We start from the raw sequence: 19,689 nt of genomic DNA, 5'->3' as shown, positions 1-19,689 counted from the left end.
TATGAACTTTAAAGCAGTTTTTTTCCAATTCTGTGAAGAAACTCATTGGTAGCTTGATGGGGATGGCATTGAATCTATAAATAACCTTGGGCAGTATGGCCATTTTCACGATATTGATTCTTCCTATCCATGAGCATGGTATGTTCTTCCATTTGTTTGTGTCCTCTTTTATTTCACTGAGCAGTGGTTTGTAGTTCTCCTTGAAGAGGTCCTTTACATCCCTTGTAAGTTGGCTTCCTAGGTATTTTATTCTCTTTGAAGCAATTGTGAATGGAAGTTCATTCATGATTTGGCTCTCTGTTTGTCTGTTATTGGTGTATAAGAATGCTTGTGATTTTTGCACATTAATTTTGTATCCTGAGACTTTGCTGAAGTTGCTTATCAGCTTAAGGAGATTTGGGGCTGAGACAATGGGGTTTTCTAAATATACGATCATGTCATCTGCAAACAGGGACAATTTGACTTCTTCTTTTCCTAACTGAATACCCTTTATTTCTTTCCCTTGCCTGATTGCCCTAGCCAGAACTTCCAACACTATGTTGAATAGGAGTGGCGAGAGAGGGCATCCCTGTCTTGTGCCAATTTTCAAAGAGAATTTTTCCAGTTTTTGCCCATTCAGTATGATATTGGCTGTGGGTTTGTCATAAATAGCTCTTATTATTTTGAGGTACATTCCATCAATACCGAATTCATTGAGCGTTTTTAGCATGAAGGGCTGTTGAATTTTGTCAAAAGCCTTTTCTGCATCTATTGAGATAATCATGTGGTTCTTGTCTTTGGTTCTGTTTATATGCTGGATTATGTTTATTGATTTGCAAATGTTGAACCAGCCTTGCATCCCAGGGATGAAGCCCACTTGATCATGGTGGATAAGCTTTTTGATGTGTTGCTGAATCCGGTTTGCCAGTATTTTATTGAGGATTTTTGCATCGATGTTCATCAGGGATATTGGTCTAAAATTCTCTTTTTTTGTTGTGTCTCTGCCAGGCTTTGGTATCAGGATGATGTTGGCCTCATAAAATGAGTTAGGGAGGATTCCCTCTTTTTCTGTTGATTGGAATAGTTTCAGAAGGAATGGTACCAGCTCCTCCTTGTACCTCTGGTAGAATTCAGCTGTGAATCCATCTGGTCCTGGACTTGTTTTGGTTGGTAGGCTATCAATTATTGCCTCAATTTCAGAGCCTGCTATTGGTCTATTCAGGGATTCAACTTCTTCCTGGTTTAGTCTTGGAAGAGTGTAAGTGTCCAGGAAATTATCCATTTCTTCTAGATTTTCCAGTTTTTTTGTGTAGAGGTGTTTATAGTATTCTCTGATGGTAGTTTGTATTTCTGTGGGGTCGGTGGTGATATCCCCTTTATCCTTTTTTATTGCGTCTATTTGATTCTTCTCTCTTTTCTTCTTTGTTAGTCTTGCTAGCGGTCTGTCAATTTTGTTGATCTTTTCAAAAAACCAACTCCTGGATTCATTGATTTTTTTTTTGGAGGGTTTTTTGTGTCTCTATCTCCTTCAGTTCTGCTCTGATCTTAGTTATTTCTTGCCTTCTGCTAGCTTTTGAATGTGTTTGCTCTTGCTTCTCTAGTTCTTTCAATTTTGATGTTAGAGTGTCAATTTTAGATCTTTCCAGCTTTCTCTTGTGGGCATTTAGTGCTATAAATTTCCCTCTACACACTGCTTTAACTGTGTCCCAGAGATTCTGGTATGTCGTATCTTTGTTCTCACTGGTTTCAAAGAACATCTTTATTTCTGCCTTCATTTCGTTATGTACCCAGTAGTCATTCAGGAGCAGGTTGTTCAGTTTCCATGTAGTTGAGCGGTTTTGATTGAGTTTCTTAGTCCTGAGTTCTAGTTTGATTGCACTGTGGTCTGAGAGACAGTTGGTTTCTTCGGCTGGAACGAGGGATGGGGAGATTCGATGGTGTCCTGTACAGGTTGGTTTCTTCGGTTGGAACGAGGGATGGGGAGATTCGATGGTGTCCTGTACAGGTTGGTTTCTTCGGTTGGAACGAGGGATGGGGAGATTCGATGGTGTCCTGTACAGGTTGGTTTCTTCGGTTGGAACGAGGGATGGGGAGATTCGATGGTGTCCTGTACAGGTTGGTTTCTTCGGTTGGAAGGAGGGATGGGGAGATTCGATGGTGTCCTGTACAGGTTGGTTTCTTCGGTTGGAAGGAGGGATGGGGAGATTCGATGGTGTCCTGTACAGGTTGGATGCTAATCTTGGAGAAGCTTGCCTGAGTTCCGCGCTTTCTCAGCACGTGGTGTGTGCTGCCTCTTTGAGCTTCAGAAGTCCTAGAAGGAAAGTGCTTCTGCGACCCCCCTTTACTGGTGAACAGAGGTCAGGTGGTTTGCAGCCGGCCGAGCAGCTGCTAAGTGGCCAACAGGCTGGATCTGCGTCTCACTTGCAGAGGCCCTGCCTGGCTGCTGGGGCTGCCCTGAGACTCCCGCCTCCTCCTCTTCCCTTCACAGCTCTCCCAGCTTCTATCCACAGCTGTGCTCCAGGTGGGAAACACCTGGGGGTGCACCAGGGTGCAACTACTCAGACTCCAGCGTGCAGAAGAGCCCCGGCTCCCTACTGTTTCCATATCCAAGCCCAAGCTCATCTACAGCTTCAGCAAATCCAGGCCTCCCTGAATTTCCTGCAAGACCAAACTGAGCCCTACAACCCCCACTACACTGGTTAGCTGCCAGTCCCAGCCCCTGCTCCCTCCTGGGCCCCTGCCTGTACAGTTCTGAAGTCCTACAAGAATGTCAAGAATCTAAGCCGACTCTCACCCAAAAAGGTAAACAACCAGGGGCCTCCAGGGGTAGAGAACATACCCAGACAGGTTCTGCTGCCTGTCAGCTTGATGTCCTTCCCCTACAACACACCATGCTTGCCAGGCTGGAAGAGGGGCTCCAGAAACTTGGGAAACCTGGGCCTATAGCTGACATGTGGAAAAGAGGCCTGGAAAAGCACCACTCCTGTCCATGAAGCCCCCAGATGGAACCAGGTAATTGGGAAATACATGGGCACCAAGCCTGACCGCCACTCAGATCCAGGTGGGAACTGCAGCAGTGACTTGCACCCTCTGCCACTCTGGCTGCACCACTACAGGAGGGAGGAACATCTAGCCCCACACGTGAGTGGAGACACTAGATGTAGGCAGGTTCCAGTGGTTGCTGCAGCTGAACCTTCCCAACTAGGTCCATGCAAGGCCATCTCAGATGTGTGTGCACCTGGGTTGGGCAAGGACACCCCTCAGAGTGAGAGCCACTGAGCAGGGCTGTCACAGACGCCCCTTTTCCTGCTCCAAGAGCAGGTTGGGGGAGTATGAGGGACCTCTCCCCCCTCCCAGCTGCTTCTAGGAGCCACTTCTTTCGAGATGAGGCACTCTCCTGCCTGCCCATTCCCATTTGGCTGCAATAGACCATTGCCAACATACAGAGAACAAAAAGGGGCCTCACCTGTTTCCCCGACACGTCGGAGGCAGGTGGGTATGTCCAGGGGACCTGGGGTAGAACCTGAACATCTGTTCACCCCCAGGCCATGCTGGCTTCATCTTATCTGTGTGATGGGGGTGGGGTGGGAATTACCAAGAGGTCATCACACAGGCCATGGACAAGTTCTACAAGAGCCAGGTAGAGGAGCACCGTCCGTGCATGCTGCCCGGCACCCAGATCACACACACATCTCTTATTTGACAGCTTCTCCAAAGCAGGCTTTGAAGTCCGGGCTCCCCAAGAAGCCTGGGGAGGAGACTCTGCCAGGCTAAAGGGCCTGTCCCCAAAGGTGCCACCCTCACCAGTCTCATCCTGACAATCTTGGGTTATTTTTGCCCTGAAGTTTTGGAGAGGGGGACAGGGAGACACAGACAGTACGCATTAGCCACCTTTCCAGAGAGCATCAGCCCTCCAGACTGGGGCAGGTCCGACCTCCACTTGGGCGTTTTTCTCACTGGCTGCCAGTTGGGGGAAGCAGCATTGTGAGCACCTGCCCGTCTCCCCAGGTCCTGTTCAGAAACCCCATCTGTGCCTCTGGAGAGACTGCCCCGAGCACACAGGCCCAGCAACTGCCATCTATGGCCCCCAGGACCTAATCCCCTTCTACATAGGGGTCAGTGCATGTGAGTATACGCTGGGTTTGATTTCTGCCCACTAGTCCCTGCCAGATATCCCATGCCCACCTCAAGAGAATGAGGCCACACAAACACACCCAGGCCATCATGGTGATGGAGTGGCTGGGGTCCTACTTGCCCACCCTCCATTGCTGGTTCAGAGCCAGCTGCCTGACCACATTCCTACCCTGAGATGGGACTTTGGGGACATTGTCCACCAGGGTCACTGACCACTTTTAGGGTTCCAGAAACAGAGGGCCAGCTGGTCCCCTAGAAGTCTGGAACATGGGATAAGCCAAGGCTTGCCTTCAGAACAGGTTTTCCACCACGTGGCCGCCCAAGGCCCAGGGCATCCCCAGGTTCATGTGAAGCCTGCCTGCCATGTCCACAGCCCCTGCCAACCCCTCCTGGAGCCACGGGAATGCTTGTTCCTGGGCACAGGACAAACCCAGACAGCTTCAGCCTTGCAGGACAACCATGCAAATCTGGCAGCCGCAGCTGGAGGGGGGCCCATAGATAGAAGTTGGAGGTGAAGCCAGATGCTATGAGAATACTTTATTAGGCAAAATCGTATACTATAAAAATGCTTTACAATGCAGCAGGAGGAGAGGTGAAGACACAAACGAACAAGTGTGTAGTGACACATGGCAGTCAGAACACAGTAAAGAATCCACACTGCTTCCCCCCTTTACCTAGAAAAGGAAAGTTCTAGGCCTCCTCCTCCTCCTCCTCCTCCTCCTCCTCGGCATCCTGATGCTGTTGGTACTCAGACACCAGGTCTTTTATGTTGCTCTCCGCCTGAGTAAATTCCATCTCATCCATCCCCTGGCCCTTATACCAATGGAGGAAGGCCTTCCGCCGGAACATTACTGTACACTGCTCTGAGACACGCTTGAAGAGTTCCTCGATGGCCGTGTTGTTCCCAATGAAGGTGGCTGACCTGTCTAGCCCCCCGGGGGGGATGTCACAGACGGTTGTTTTGACGTTGTGGGGGAGCCAGTCAGCAAAGTCCCTGCTTTTTTTATTTCGGAGGCAGAACATGTGTTCATCCACCTCCCTCGTGGTTATGCAACCCCTGAAAATGGCAGCCGCCCTTAGGTAGCGGCCATGACGGGGGTTGCAAGCGGCCATCATATTCCTAGCATCGAACATCTGCTGGGTAAGCTCTGTCACAGTCAGGCCCGGTAGGGCTGGCTGCCCTGGCTGGTCAGTGGGGCAAAACTAGACAGGAAGAAATGCAGCCGGGGAGATGGGATCATGTTCATGGCCAGCTTCCGCAGGTCAGCATTCAGCTGGCCTGGGAAGCGCAGGGACGTGGTGACCCCACTCATGGTGGCAGACACCAGGTGGTTCAGGTCACCATAGGTGGGTGTGGGCAGTTTTAGGGTCCTGGAACAGATGTTGAATAACGCTTGGTTGTCTATGCAGAAGGTCTCATCTGCATTTCCTATGAGCTGGTGGACCGAGAGGGTGGCGTTGTAGGGCTCCACCACCGTGGTGGACACCTTGGGCGAGGGCAGGACGCTGAATGTGTTTATGATCCTGTCTGGGTACTCCTCCCGGATCTTACTGAGCAGAAGGGTACCCATCCCAGACCCCGTCCCCCCACCCAGGGAGTGGGTCAGCTGGAAACCCTGCAGCCAGTCACAGCTCTCAGCCTCCTTTCTGACAACTTCCATCACTGACTCCATCAGCTCCGCGCCTTCTGTGTAGTGCCCCTTGGCCCAGTTGTTTCCAGCCCCACACTGACCTGTAAGACAGTACAGCCAGTCACTCGATGGCCATGTAGATGGTCATCAGTGGTCACCGGAATGCAAAAGAGGCCAAGTGTCACGTGTGAGGTGAGAGCACCATTCGCCCTGGAAGTGGAGCAAATGAAACCCCCTCCCCTAGAGTTACAGGACAGTAACTTCCCCTGTTAAAAATTAAGTCAGGAGTCAAACCTGAGACAGGCTAACAGACCTCGCTGCGGGTGGCTCCTGCCCATTTTCAGGGAAGGCAGTAGCCATGGCCCCAGCTCAGCTCCCTGCAGGGAGTTTACATCAGTAGCTCTTCACCTTGAGGAGACACCTGGGCCTTCCTCCCAAAGCCCTTTTAGGAGGCAAGTGAAGCGACTTGACTCAGAGGATAGTAGGGTGTTCAGGGGCCCTGGCTTCACAATTCCCACCGCTTGGGGCACTCCTAGATTTTGAGCCGCTAAAGAACCTCACCCCAGTCCTCACCCACAACTCACCAAAGATGAAGTTGTCTGGCCTGAAGATCTGCCCGAAGGGCCCAGAGCGCACAGAGTCCATGGTGCCCGGCTCCAGATCCACCAGTACAGCGCGGGGCACGTACCTGCCATCTGAGAGGGGCAGGAGGGCATGAGCAAGGGGAGGGCTGCGTTCCCAGGAGGGTGGTGGGGGAAGGTCGGGGGTCTCACCGCAGGCCTCGTTGTAGTACACGTTGATGTGCTCCAGCTGCCCCTGGTTGTCCCCTTGATAGGTGCCAGTGGAGTCGATGGCATGTTCATCAGAGATCATCTCCCAGAACTGCGAGATGGGAGGGACCAGACACGCCAGGGCTGAGCCACGGGGGTGCCCCAGCTCCTCTCCCACCCCCACCCTCATCCGCACCCCCATCCCTAGGCCGCCGTGTCCCTGGGGTCCACCCCGGCCATCTCGCCAGCCGCCCAGTTGTCCCACCGCGCCCCCGGCAGGGAGCCCAGGGGCTGCAGGGCAGGGGCCCTGACCCCGCCACTGCCAACATCTTCCTAGGCCACCCACAGGCCTGAGCTGGGCCCTCAGAGACCCAGCTGCCAACCTTGACGCCGATCCGGTTCCCACACTGTCCGGCCTGCATGAACACTATCTCCCTCATGGCTAAGGCGGGATCAGGGCAGCAGGAGAAACGCGAGGAGGAGGAGCAAACAGGCAGTGACCCAGCCTGCCCTCCGCTGATGCTGAAATAGCCCCGCACCAACCTCCCTCAGCCTCGGATTGAGCTCCCAGAATAAGCAACATCTTTACTTCCACACAGGTGTATCCACCTGTGAATCCCTCTGTTGGAGAGCTCAGGTGTCCTTGCTGTAGTCCTTTCCACATTGGGGAAAGCTGGTCAGCTGGAGAACTTCCTCCCACGTCTTTAGTAAGACTAAATCCCTAGCTGAACTGAAACTGAATTTTCTCCCATGTGGGAGGGGAGGACTCCAGTTTCCATACTCACAGAGTGCCTTGCACCTGCCCTAGATTGATGACATATTTTTGTAATTGATGAGTGCTTTCCTCTGTTAGGAGATCCGTGGTTAGGAAAGGCCTTCCATATGTTAACTTGACAGGACTTCGTTATAAGTTTTACTTTGGAGCAGTTCAAACTCTCAGTAAGCTGTGAGTGCTAGAGACAGTCAGGCCTCTGATTTAGCTAGAGTCTTCTTCAGAGTAAGACTAGCCCTTTCACCTTTCCAGAGGACTGCAGTCTCCACACAGAGTGAAGGTAATATTGGATTCTTCAAGCTGAGGATAGGTGTTGGGATATGCCTGCTGCGAAAGATGGGCCATTGTCACTTTGCAGGCTTTTAGATGACCCAAACTGAGGAGTTATTTCTTCTGGTAAACATTTTTTCAGATGGGGTGGGGAATGCCTCGATCTGACCAGTGAAGGTATCAGTGAGCATTAGGAAATATTTGAATCTCCTGCAGAAAGGCATCTGAGTACATTAGAGTTGCCAGTTCTCACCTGGATGTTGGACAGGTTTAACTGGAGAAGGGGAAAATTGCTGACCGTTTGGGTCATGTCAGGCACAGAGCATGCAGGTGTCAGCTGATTGATTCTGTGTGGATTGTTTTCCTTGGAGTGGGGTCTTGTCTTGGTGTCCCTTCATGGTGTTGCTGAAAGATGTTGCTAGAAAAGAGGGTCCTGAACAGACCACAAAGTAGGATTCTTAGATCTTGTGCAGGAAAAAATTTGAGGTGAGTCTGTACAGTGAAAGAAGCAAGTTTATTAGAAATGACTTCATTACAGAGTTGGACATCCTCAGAAAACAAGAGCAGGAATGTACCGTCTTTTGTTAGTGTCTCTACTTGTAAGTAACTATAAAGAGAAAGAGTTATAATTATACTTGGAAGGTGCAGATGTACTCACTAAAGTCAGGGGCTATTTGTTTTAACAATAACCATTAACCCATTGACCTAAGCTAGCTCATTAATATTAATCCTTACAAAAAAAATACTGTACTCCAATGACATTTATACACTTTTCAGATCTGGTAGAAAGTGTCTTGTATGGCCACAAATACTCTGTAATTGTAATTTGTGGCCAGCTAAAAAATGTGGCTATTTTCAGACCATAAGTATTAACCTTATAGATGCCTTGTGAGTACCTATGTATTTATTTATTATTATTTTGAGACAGAGTCTTGCTCTGTTGCCCAGGCTGGAGTGCAGTTCACCACCTTGGCTCATTGAAACCTCCACCTCCTGGGTTCAAGCAATTCTCCTGCCTCAGATTCCCAGGTAGCTGCGATTACAGGCATGAATCACCACATGCAGCCAATTTGTGTGTCTTTAGTAGAGATGGGGTTTCACTCTGTTTGCTGGGCTGGTCTCAAACCCTGACAACAAGCGATCTGCCCACCTTGGCTTCCCAAATTGCTGGGATTATAGGCATGAGCCACCACTCCCAGCCACAACGAGGTTTTTAAATAATTCAAACTGATTTCCTGCTGTTGAGCAGGGAGCTGAGCAAATTTAACAGATCGTGGGCCTAAAGTAGGAGAAGACTAAGGACAAACTCTAGAACACATGTGATTAAATTAATTACAATTGAAACCAAATCAAATTTAATGAGGCTGTACCTCTTTGTTTCAAGATGTTTCCCCACATTTTGAAATGTGGTGTTATTCAGTGGAAAAGAAAAATAGTGTTTATCTCCAGAGCAAAGAACAGGGTTCCCTGGAGGGATCGATTGACTGAGAGTTATGGCTCAGGATTAAAAATCCTTTTTTCTGCTAATAAACTAAAAATTATTTTCTAAGCTCCTATTGACTAAATGGACCCCTCTTTTTGGATAAGGACATTCCAAAGTTCACCTGAAAAGCTAGTTCAAGCCACGGGTCACACATTCCTCATTATACCCTCCTCCCTTTGGTTTTAATTTTCAGTTTTTAATTTATTTTTGTGAGTACATAGTTGGTGTACATATTTATGGGGGTACATGACATACTTTGATATAGGCATGCAGTAATACATAATAAAAAATGGGGTGTCCATCCCCTCAAGCATTTATAGCTTGTGTTATCAACAATCCAATTATACCCTTTTAGGTTTTTTTTTGTTTGTTTGTTTTCTTTGAAATGGAGTCTCACTCTGTTGCCCAGGCTGGAGTGCAGTGGCCGGATCTCAGCTCACTGCAAGCTCTGCTTCCTGGGTTTACGCCATTCTCCTGTCTCAGCCTCCCGAGTAGCTGGGACTACAGGCACCCTCCACCTTGCCTGGCTAGTTTTTTGTATTTTTTAGTAGAGACGGGGTTTCACCGGATTAGTCAGGATGTTCTCAATCTCCTGACCTCGTGATCTGCCCATCTCGGCCTCCCAAAGTGCTGGGATTACAGGCTTGAGCCACCGTGCCCAGCCTCTTTTAGGTTTTTAAAATGTAAGTTAAATTATTTTTTACTATAATCACTCTGTTGTCCTATCAAATAATGTCTTATTCATTCTTTCTGACCATTTTATTTTACCCATTTAGCATCCCCACTATCCCCCTGTTCCCTCACTGCCCTTTCCAGCCTCTGGTGACCATCCTTATACTCTCTATCTCTATGACACCAATTGTTTTGAATTTTAGCACCCATGAATAAGTGAGAACATGTGACATTTGTCTTTCTGTGCCTGACTTATTTCACTTAACATAAAGACTTTCAGTTTCATTTATGTTATTGCAAGTGGCAGACTCTCATTCTTTCTTATAGCTGAATAGTACTACATTGTGTATATGTACCACATTTTCTCTATCAACAGTCATCTGTTGACGGACATTTAGGTTCCTTCCAAATCTTGGCTATTATAAACCCTGCTGTAGCAAGCATGAGAGTGCCAATATGTCTTTGATTTACAGTATGTCTTTGAATTTATTTCCTTTAGGAATATACTGAACAGTGGGATTGCTGGACCATATAGTGGCTCTATTTTTAGTTAAATCAGGAACATCCAAACTGTCCTTAATTGTGCTCCCAACAACAGTGTACAAGGGTTCCCTTCACTCCACATACTCACCAGCATTTGTTTTTGACTGACTTCTGGATAAAAACCACCTTAACTGGGGTGAAATGATATCTCATTTTGGGTTTGATTTGCATTTCTATAATGATCAGTGATGTGGAGCACCTTTTCCTTTGCCTGTTTAACATTTGTATGTCTTCTTTTCATAAATGTCTATTTAAATTTTTTGTCCACTCTTTAATTGGATTATTACATTTTTTTCTACAGAATTTTTTGAACTCAATATACTGTAGTGTATCAGTCTGTTTCTGCACTGCTATAAAAATTACCCGAGACTGGGTTATCTATTTACTGAGATGAAGTCTTGATCTGTTGCCCAGGCTGAAGTGCAATGGGGCAATCTTGGCTCACTGCAACCTCCGCCTCCTGGTTCAAGCAATTCTCTGCCTCAGCCTCCTGAGTAGCTGGGATTACAGGCACCTGCCACCATGCCTGGCTAATTTTTGTATTTTTAGTAGAGATGGGGTTTCGCCATCTTGGTCAGGCTGGTCTTGAACTCTTGACCTTGTGATCCACCTGCCTCGGCTTCCCAAAGTGGTGAGATTACAGGCATGCGTCACCGCACCTGGCAAGACTGGGTAATTTATAAAGGAAATGGATTTAATTGACTCACAGTTCCACATGGCTGGGGAGGCTTCAGGAAACTTACAATCATGGTAGATGGGGAAGCAGGCACATGTTCCATGACAGCAGGTGAGAGAGCATGTATGTGAAGCAAAGGGAGAAAAGCCCCTTATAAAACCATCTGATTTCATGAGAACTCACTCACTATCAGAAGAACAGCATGGGGGAAACCACCCCCATGATCCAATCACCTTCTACCAGGTCTCTCCCTCAAAACCTGGGGATTACAATTCAATATGAGATTTGGGTGGGGACACAAAGCTTAACCATATCATGTAGCTATTAATTGCTTTTCAAATGGATAATTTACAAATATTTTCTCCCGTTCTGAGGATTTTTTCCTCACTTTGTTTATTGTTCCCTTCACTTTAAAAAGGCTTTCTGACTTACTGTAATCCCAGTTGTCCATGTTTTTTTTGGTTGTCTGTGCTTATGGGGCATTATTTAAGAAATTTTTGCCCAAACCAGCGCCCTAAAGAGTTTCCCCAATGTTTTCTTGTAAAAGTTTGATAATTTGAGGTGTTAGGTTTAAGTCTTTAATTCATTTTAATTTCATTTTTGTATGTGGCAAGAAATAGGGTTCTAGTTTTATTCTTCTGCCTATGGCTTTCCAGTTTTCCCAGCCCATTTATTACAAAAACTCTTATTTTTTATTGTATGTTCTTGGCACTTTCGTTGAAAATAAGTTTAGTTTAGCTGTATGAGTTTGTTTCTAAAGTCTCTATTTTGTTCCATTTGTCGTTATGTCTGTTTTTATGCTAGTGTCATGCTGTTTTAATTAGTGTAACTTAGTAGTATAATTTAAAACCAGGGAATGGAATTCCTCCAGTTTTGTTTTATATACTCAGCATAGCTTTGACTATTAGGGTGTTTCTTCCATCTAAATTTTTTTTTTCTTTTTCTGTGAGGAATGTCTTTTTTTTTTTTTTTTTTTTTTTTTTTTGATGGAGTCTCACTCTGTCACCTAGACTGGAGTACAGTGATGCGATCTTGGCTCACTGCAACATCCACCTCCTGGGTTCAAGCAATTCACTGCCTCAGCCTCCTGAGTAGCTGGGATTACAGGCACCCGCCACAAAGCCTAGGTAACTTTTTTTGTATTTTTAGTAGAGATGGGGTTTCACCAGGTTGGCCAGGCTGGTCTTGAACTCTTGACCTCATGATCCACTGACCTCGGCCTCCCAAGTTTTAGGATTACAGGCATGAGCCACCGCCCCTGGCCTGTTATTTTGATAGAGATGGCATGAAATGTACAGATTGCTTTGGATTGTATGGACATTTTTAAAAAAATACTGATTCTTCCAATCTGTGAACATAAAAACATCTTTCCAATTTTTGGGTCCTCTTTCATTTCTTTTATCAGTGTTTTACAGTTTTAATTGTTGAGAACCTTTTATTTCTTTGGTAAATTCCCACATATTTTGTTTTATTTGTGGCTATTGCAAATAGTATTACATTTTTTAATTCTTTTTCAATTTGTAGACTGTTGGCATATAGAAATCCTACTGATTTATGTATGTTGATTTTGTATTCTGCAAATTTACTCAAGTTATTACTTATGTATAGTTTTTTGGTGATATATTAGGCCATCCTCACATTGCTATAAAAATAATTGGTGACTGGTTAATTTATAAAGGAAATTGGTTTAACTGGCTCATGGTTGTACAGGCTGTACAGAAAACATAGCACTGGTGATTGCTTCTGGTGAAGCCTCTGACAACTGACAATCAAGGTGGAAAATAAATCCAGTGCTTGCACATCCCATGGTAAGTGTGAGGGCAGGGGCGCAGTGCTACACACTTGTCAATAACCAGCTCTCATGAAAACTTACTATTGTGAGAATGGCAACAAAGGAAATGATGTCAAACTGTTCATGGAAATCCTGCCCCCATGATTCAATCACCTCCCCACTAGGCCCACTTCCAACATTGAGGATTACATTTCAATATAAGATTTTGGTGGGAACACACACCCAAACCATATCATTTTGCCCCTGGTCATTCCAAATCTTATATCCTTCTCATATTTCAAAATAAAATCATGACTTCCCAATAATCCCCAAAATCTTAACTCATTTCAGCCTTAACTCAAAAGTCAAAAGTCTCATCTAAAACAAAGCTAGATTCTTCCTCCTATAAGCCTGTAAAATAAAAGACAAGTTAGGTACTTCCAAGATACAAATGGGGCAGAGACATTGGGTAAATACTCCTATTCTCAAAGGAAGAAATCGGCAAAAAGAAAGGGGCCACAGGACCCATGAAAATCTGAAACCCAGAAGGGCAGTTATTGAATTGTAAGGCTCTAAAATAATTATTTTTGACTCTGTGTCCCATTTCCAGGGCACACTAATGCCTTGGGAAGTTCAACCTTGTGACTTTGCATGGTTCAGTCCCCACAGCTGCTCTCATGGGCTGATATTGTGTGCTTCTGGCTGGTATTGTGTGCCTCTGGCTTTTCCAGGTGCAAGGTGCAAGCTGTAGCTAGATCTACCATTCTGGGCTCTGGAGGACAGTGATCCTCTCCTCACAGATCTACTAGGCCATACCCCAGTGGGGAGCCTGCATGGGGACTGTCACCCCACATTTCTTTTCTCCATTGTTTTAGTAGAGGTTCTCCATGAGGGCTCCACCCCTACAGCATGCTTCTGCCTGCACACCATGGCTTTTTCATACATCCTTTGAAATAAAGGTGGAGGCTCCCAAGTCTCAACTGTTGCATTTTGTATTCTCCCAGGCCTAACACCTCATGGAAGCTACCAAGGCTTATGGCTTGCACCCTCTGAAGTAGTGACTGGAGTTGCCCTGGGTCAATTTGACCTATACCTGAAGCTGAAGCAGTGGCCAGGATGCAGGGAGCCATGTTCCAAGGTTACCCAAGACAGCAGGTCCTGGGTCTGATCACAGAAACTATTCTCTTCTTTTAGGCCTCAGGACCTGTGATGGAGGGCTGCCTTTTAAATTTCTAAAATGCCTTCAATTCCTCTTTCCCATTGTCTTGGCTATCAACACTTGCTTTTTTTAGGTTATACAAATATCTCTAACAAGTGGTTGCTCCACAGCCTTCTTGAGTTCCTCTTTTATATAAACTTTTTATTTTTCAGCCACATGACTAGGCTGCAAAGTTTTCAAGCTTTTACACTATGCTTCCCCTGTAAGTATAAGTTACAACTTTTTTTTTTTTTTGTTAGAACATGTGAGCATAGGTTTTTAGAAGCAGCCAGGCCACATCTCAAATGATTTGCTGCTTAGACATTTTTCCAACAGAAACCCTAAATCATCCATTTCAAATTCAAACTTTTATATATCCCTAGGGCATGACAGAAATTCAGCCAACTGCTTTGCTAAGATGACATGCATGACCTTTGCTTCATTCCTAATAAGTTTCTAATTTTCATCTGAGATCTCCTCAGCTCAACCTTCTCTGTCCAGATCAATATCAGCATTTTGGTCACAGCCATTCAACCAGTCTCTAAGAAAATCTCAACTTTCCCTCATTTTTCTGTCTTCTTCTGAGTCCTACAAACTCTTCCAACCTCTGCCTGTTTACCCAATTACAAAGCTAATGCCACATTTTCAGGTATTCTTATAAAAATTTTCCACTCCTTGGTACCAATTTTCTGTATTAAGCTATTTTTGCATAACTAGAAATAACTGAGACTGGGTAAGTTATTTTTTTAAAAGGAGGTTTAAGTGGTTTATGATTCTACAGGCTGTAGAGAAGACATAGCACTTGCATGCACTTCTGTGGAGGCCTCTGCAAGTGTACAGTCATGGCAGAAGTTGAAGCAGAATCTTACACATCACAGGGCAAAAAACAGGAGCAAAAAACAGAGGGGCAAGTTGTTACACACTTTTAAGTAACCAGATCTTATAGGAACTCACTCACTCTCATGAGGATAGTACCAAATGGGATGGCGCTAAGCCATTTATGAGTAATCCAGCCTGATAGTTAAATCACCTTTCACCAGACCCACCTCCAACATTGAGAATTACATTTAAATATGAAATTTGGGAGGGAACACACATTCAAACCCTATCAGAGGAGTCTTTATGCTTTTTCAAATGTAAGATTATATATTGGCAAAAAAAGATAATTTCACTACTTCTTTTCCAATTGAGATGCCTTTTATTGCTTTCTCTTGTCTGATTGCTCCAGACAGACTTTCAGAATTATTTTGAATAACAGTGGTAAAAGTGGACATTCTTGTCATCTTCCAGATTTTAGAGGAAAGGCTTTTAGTTTTTCCCCACTTAGTCTGATATAGCTGTGGGTCTGTCGTATATGACTTTTATTACATTGAGGTATATTCCTTCCATACCCAGTTTTCAAAGGGTTTTTTATTATTAAAGATATAAAATTTTATCAAATAATTTTTTAGCATAAGTGAAATGATTATATGGATTTTATCCCCTTTTTTTTTTTTTTTTTTTGAGATGAAGTCTCCCTCTGTCACCCAGGCTGGAGTGCAATGGCATGATCTCAACTCACTGCAACCTCTGCCTCCCAGGTTTGAGTGATTCTACTGCTTCAGCCTCCTGAGTAGCTGGGATTACAGGCACCCACCACCATGCCTGGTTAATTTTTGTATTTTTAGTAGAGACAGGGTTTCACCATGTTGGCCAGACTGGTTTTAAACTCCTGACCTCAGGTGATACAACCACCTCGGCTTCCCAAAGTGCTGGGATTACAGGCATGAGCCACTGTGCCTGGCCCCTTCATTCTGTTTATGTGATGTGTCACATTGATTGATTTGTATATTGAACCATCCTTGCATTCTTGGGATAAATCACACTTGGTCATTATGAATTACCTATTTATGTATTGTTTAATTAAGTTTGCTAGATTTTTTTGCAAATTTTTGCACCAATGTTCTCAGATATGGGCCTGTAGTTTGCTTTTTTAATGTGTCTTTGTCTGGTTTTGATATCAGGGTAATACTAGCCTCAAAGAATGAGTTTGGAAATGTACTTTCCTTCTCTATTTTTCAGTCTGGTCCTACAGACTTTTTTATTAAGGCTTTAATTTTGTTAATTGTTATTCGGCTGTTTAGGTTTTAGATTTTTTCCTAGTTCAATTTTGGTAAGTTGTGTGTGTCTAAGAATTAATTTCCTATAGGTTTTCTATTTTGTTGGCATACAATTGCTGATAGTAGCCACTAATGATCCTTTGATTTTCTGAAGCATTACTTGTAATGTCTCCTTTTTCACCTCTGATTTTACTAATTTGTATCATCTCTGTTTTTCAGTTAGCCTGTTTAAATATTTGTCAATTGTTTTGATTTTCAAAAAAATCAACTTTTTGTTTCATTAATCTTTTGCATTGTTGTCGTCATTTTAACTTTATTTACTTCATCTCTAAACTTTATTATTTCTTTTTTTCTAATTTTGGGTTTGTTTGGGCTTTTTATTCTAATTAATTAAGATGTATTGTTAGGTTATTTATTTGAAGCTTTTCTGTTTTTTATGTAGGTACTTACAGTTATAAATTTTCCTTTTATAATAGTACCTCTTTTACTATATTCCATAGGTTTTGCTATGCTATGTTTCCATTATTATTTGTTTCAAGAAACTTTTCTATTTTCTTCTTTTTTATCAACCTACTAATCATTCAGGAGCATATTGTTTAATGTCCATGTGTTTGTATAGTTTCTGAAATTCCTTTTTTAATTAATTGATTTCTAGTTTTATTCCCTGTAGTCAGAGAAAATGCTTGATATTACTTCAATTTTTTGGAATGTTTTTATTTTTTATTTATTTCTTTTTTTTTTTTTTGAGACGGAGTCTTTGCTCTGTCACCCAGGCTGGGGTGCAGTGCGAGAACTTGGCTCACTACAAGCTCCGCCTCCTGGGTTTACGCCATTCTCCAACCTCAGCCTCCCGAGTAGCTGGGACTACAGACGCCCGCCACCTCGCCCGGCTAGTTTTTTTTTTTTTTTTGTACTTTTTAGTAGAGACGGGGTTTCACCGTGTTAGCCAGGATGGTCTCGATCTCCTGACCTTGTGATCCGCCCATCTCGGCCTCCCAAAGTGCTGGGATTACAGGCGTGAGCCACCGCACCCGGCCCTGGAATGTTTTTAGACTTGTTACTTAACATTTGGTCTATCCTTGAGGATAACTTGCGTGCTGAGGAGAAGAATATGTATTCTTCAGCTGCTGCATGAAATTTTCTGTAAATATCTATTAGGTTCATTTGTTATATACTGCAGATTAAGTCTGATGTTTCTTTATTAATTTTCTGTCTGGAAGGTCTATCCAATGACTAAAGTAGGGTGTTGAGGTGTCCAGCCATTATTGTATTGAGGTCTCTTTCTTTAGCTCTTACAATATTTGCTTCATTTATCTAGGTGCTTTAGTATTGGGTTTATATATATTTTTAATTATTATATCGTCTTGATGAATTGATCTCTTTACTATTACATAATGACCTTTTTAATCTCTTCCTACAGTCTTTTGTTGAAATCTATTTTTGTCTGGTATAAATATAGTTATTTCTGCTCTTTTTTGGTTTCTATTGGCATGGAATAACTTTTTCCATCCTTTTATTTTCAGTCTAAATGTATCTTTATAGGTAAAGTATTTTTTTTTGTAGGTCAGAGATTATTGTCCTGCTTCTCCATCCATTCATCCACTATTTTTCTTTTGACTGGAGTATTTAGTTCATTTACATTCAAAGTTATTATTGATAAGCTCTTTTTTTTATACTTTAAGTTCTAGGGTACATGTGTACAATGTGCATATGTATGTATATATGTGTATACCTGTGCCATGTTGTTACATATGTATACGTGTGCCATGTTGGTGTGCTGCACCCATTAGCTCGTCATTTACATTAAGTATATCTCCTAAAGCTATCCCTCCCTCCTCCCTCCTCCCCACAATAGGCCCTGGTGTGTGATGTTCCCCTTCCTGTGTCCAAGTCTCATACTCCTGCCATTTTGTTATTTGTTTTCTGATTGATTTTTGTCGTCCCTTCCTTCTTTCCTTTCTTTCTATCTTCCTTTTAGTGAAGGTGATTTCTCTTGTATTATAATCTAATTTCTTGCTTTTTACTTTTTATACATCTGTGGTACACTTTTTGATTTCAAATTACCATGAGGCTTGAAAATAATTTAATACATTATTTTAGACTGTGGACAATTTAACACTGATTGCATAAACAAAGAAACAAGCAAATCAACTAATAAAAACTCTATACTTTATGGCCATTCTTTTAAACTTTTTGTCATTTCTCTTCATTCCCTATTTTACTGTCTATGTCTTGGAAATATGTTGTAGTTATTATTTTTTATTGGTTTATTGTTTACTCTTTCTATGTGAGATTTTTGCACCCCATAATTACCAAGTTATAATATTCTGTGTTTTTCCATGTGCTATTGCTAGTGAGTTCTGTACCTTCAGATGATTTCTTATTGCTCAGTAACTTTTTTTCTTTTAGGTTAAGAAATGCCTTTAGCATTTCTTGTAGGACAGGTCTGGTGTTAATGAAATCCCTCAGTTTTTGTTTGTCGGGAAAAGTTCTTATTTCTCCGTCAAGTTTAAAGGACGTTTTTGCCAGATACATTATTCTAAAGTAAAAGTCTTTTTTTTTTTTTTCCTTCGGCTTTTGTAGTATGTCAACCTGTAAATTTTCCCTGAAAAGTCTGCTGTCAGATGTATTGGAGTTCCATTGAATGTTATTTGTGTCTCTTCTCTCGCTGCTTTTAGAACCATTTCTTTATCCTTAACCTTTGAGAGTTCAGTTAAGTGCCTTGAGGTGGTCTTCTTTGGGTTAAATCTGCTTGATGTTCTGTAACTTTCTTTTACTTGAATGTTGATATCAAATGTTGAGGAATTATTTAATAAATATTATTTATTTAAATATATGTTCAACTCTTATCTCTTTTTCTACCTCCTCGTTAAGGTCAATAACTCTTAGATTTGCTATTTTAAGGCTGTTTTTTAGATTTCCATAGGCATGCTTTATTTTTTATTCTTTTTTTGTCTCCTCTGACTTTGTATTTTTAAATAGTCTGGCTTCAAGTTCACTAAATCTATCTTCTCTTTGATCAATTCTTTTAAGTAATTCTGATCCATTCTTCACTATGACAATAGCATTTTAACTTCAGAATTTCAGCTTTTTTTTTTTTTTTTTCAATCTCATTGTTAAATTCATCTGATAGAATTTTGAATTCCTTCTCTGTGTTATATTGCATTTCTTTGAATTACCTCAACCAGCTATTTTGGATTTCCTGTATGAAAGGTCACATATCTTTGTTTTTCTAGGATTGGTCCCTGGTGCCTTATTCAGCTTGTTTGGTGAGGTCATGTTTTCCTGGTTGGTCTTGATGCTTGTAGATATTCATCTATGTCTGGGCATTGAAGAGTTCAGTCTTTATTGTAGTCTTCACAGCTTGGGCTTATGTGTGCCCATTATTTTTGGGAACACTTTCCAGGTATTCAAAGAGACTTGGGTCTCAAGCCCAATAACACAGTAGTTTATGCAAACACATAGAGGTACTGCCTTGGTGGCCTTGGATTAGCATCAAGAAAAATTCTCTTGGCCGGGTGTGGTGGCCCATGCCTGTAATTCCAGCACTTTGGGAGGCCAAGGCGGGTGGATCATCTGGGGCCGGCAGTTCGAGACCAGCCTGACCAACATGGAGAATCCCCATCTCTACCAAAGATACAAAATTCGTCAGGCGTTGTGGTGCATACCTGTAATCCCAGCTACTAGGGAG

General features: G+C 43.2%; 1 pseudogene; it reads right to left on the bottom strand.

Moving 5' to 3' along the window:
* Nucleotides 1-4,727: 4,727 nt before the first annotated feature.
* Nucleotides 4,728-6,985, bottom strand: LOC126955459 (tubulin beta-8 chain-like; annotated as a pseudogene).
* Nucleotides 6,986-19,689: the final 12,704 nt, after the last annotated feature.

This window comes from Macaca thibetana, chromosome 5 (assembly GCF_024542745.1).
Source record: "Macaca thibetana thibetana isolate TM-01 chromosome 5, ASM2454274v1, whole genome shotgun sequence".
NCBI lineage: Eukaryota > Metazoa > Chordata > Mammalia > Primates > Cercopithecidae > Macaca > Macaca thibetana.
This window is presented reverse-complemented; position numbering and strand designations above follow the sequence as displayed.